This window comes from Sinocyclocheilus anshuiensis, unplaced genomic scaffold (genome assembly GCF_001515605.1).
Source record: "Sinocyclocheilus anshuiensis isolate Anshui unplaced genomic scaffold, SAMN03320099.WGS_v1.1 scaffold1599, whole genome shotgun sequence".
In the NCBI taxonomy this organism is placed as follows: Eukaryota; Metazoa; Chordata; class Actinopteri; order Cypriniformes; family Cyprinidae; genus Sinocyclocheilus; species Sinocyclocheilus anshuiensis.
Genome location: NW_015549671.1, coordinates 214,380 through 216,293, shown reverse-complemented (window position 1 = coordinate 216,293; position 1,914 = coordinate 214,380). Strand labels below are relative to the sequence as shown.

The window sequence follows — 1,914 nt, the reverse complement described above, 5'->3', positions numbered from 1 at the left end:
TGTCCAACCCACTTTAGCCTATATATAAAACATAGAACTTTTATTAACAAAACAAATAAAAACACACCATGCTATAGGGCAGGCTATGCCTAATATAAAATAACAAATAACTTACATAAAGTTTAAATGGGTATACAAAACTGGAAATAGGCTAAGTAAACATGTATAACATATAACCAAATAAATAAGAAACGTAGAACGTTTATTAGCAAAACGAGTAAGAAAGCTTTGAGGCATGGCATACACCTTGATGTCAAATAAAATAAATAAATGACACAAAGTTTAAATAAAGTAAAAATCAGCAAACAATGTGGAACCAATTAAATAAGAAACTAATGTTTAAAAAAACTTCTAAAATCAGATAAAAGGCAAAAGTCAACAGGCTTTTCAAAATCCAAAATATTGCCAAACAGGCGCTTTTGCATTTCGTTTCGAAACTAAATCATCCGCGATCATCTTGTCTGTCTCACCTCACTCTTCTTGTCAGTCAGCTCGACTCACTCTCCTCACTGGATAAATGAAATCTGATCTGTGATGCGACTGTCGTTCAGCACGCTGCATTGAGCAGCCGCGTTCAGTTTTTAATTGTAGTGTCTGTTCTTTTACTGAACTAAATGATTTTTATTACTATAAAAAAATCAAAACGACGGTGGGGGTCGGTGACGCGGTGGGCAAGTGACGTAACCGGTGTTGCGGCTTAACACCGGTATCACCGTCAGCACCATCTATCGCGGCAAGCCTAGTTTTTAATAGCCTAAGTGGTGTTAATAAATAATATTGTTGTACACAAAAAGTTGTTTTTTTCTTCTTAGATGGCTAAATGGCCCTTGGAATTTTAGAAAGGGGTGAATTGTTTGTCTTCATAAAATGCTATGTAGGACACTGTTCTGTAGCTCTACAACCAATAGTGAATACTAAAGCAGTTATTTCATTGAGGGTCCTTATGATTACACTGTATGTCTGATGGGCTAAATATGGTTAATATCTGAATGCAACTTTATATATAAATTCACAACAACATATATATCACTCAATCTCCTGTATATACGAAAACCTACAGTGAATATAATTAGGCTAAAGTAGATCATGTATCATTACATTGTCCATTTGATTTGAAAAATGTAAATCATTACATTGTCCATTTGAATTTTTAAATTCACTAATTTAATGTTTAATGTTAATAAATGTGTATTATTAATTTATCAAAAACACTAATTCAATTAAATTGTCTCCTGTAGGCTATGAATGTAGACCAACAGTGAATATCTACAGATATTTTAATCTGTAGTGCAGATCATTACAATGTCTATCTGATATCTTAATGTAACATTTATATTTAAAATATAATAATCAAAAAAACACTCAATTAGTCAATGTCTATGGACGGGGTGGTTATTAATGAGTAAGTTTTGAGTTTCGATTTAAAGGGATAATTCACCCAAAAATGAAAATTTGATGTTTATCTGCTTACCCCCAGGGCATCCAAGATGTAGGTGACTTTGTTTCTGCAGTAGAACACATATGATGATTTTTAACTTTAACCGTTGCAGTCTATCAGTCGTATAATGCATGGCAATGGTAACAAAATCTATGAGAGTAAAAAAAAACATGCACAAATCCAAAATAAACCCTGCGGCTCGTGACGACACATTGATGTCCTAAGACACGAAACGATCGGTTTGTGCCAGAAACCAAACAGTATTTATATAATTTTTTACCTCTAATACACCACTATGTCCAACTGTCTTTGGGCGCGCGCACAGCATCCGGTGCGTGAGGTGTGTACGCGCTCTGGCGTAGTCTACGCAAGCGCCGGTAGTGATCTCTCATGCGTATACGTCACTCATTGTTTACACAGTGCACAAACATTGTAGGTACGACGGCTAATCAAAATGGTACTTACTTGCGCTTATC

The 1,914-nt window shown here is 34.8% G+C and overlaps 1 protein-coding gene across 2 annotated transcripts in view; it reads right to left on the bottom strand.

Moving 5' to 3' along the window:
• The window catches only part of LOC107660317 (prohibitin-2-like), a 32,516-nt gene that overhangs the window by 18,519 nt on the left and 12,083 nt on the right, over positions 1-1,914 (bottom strand). The gene's annotated exons all lie outside the window — the stretch shown is intronic.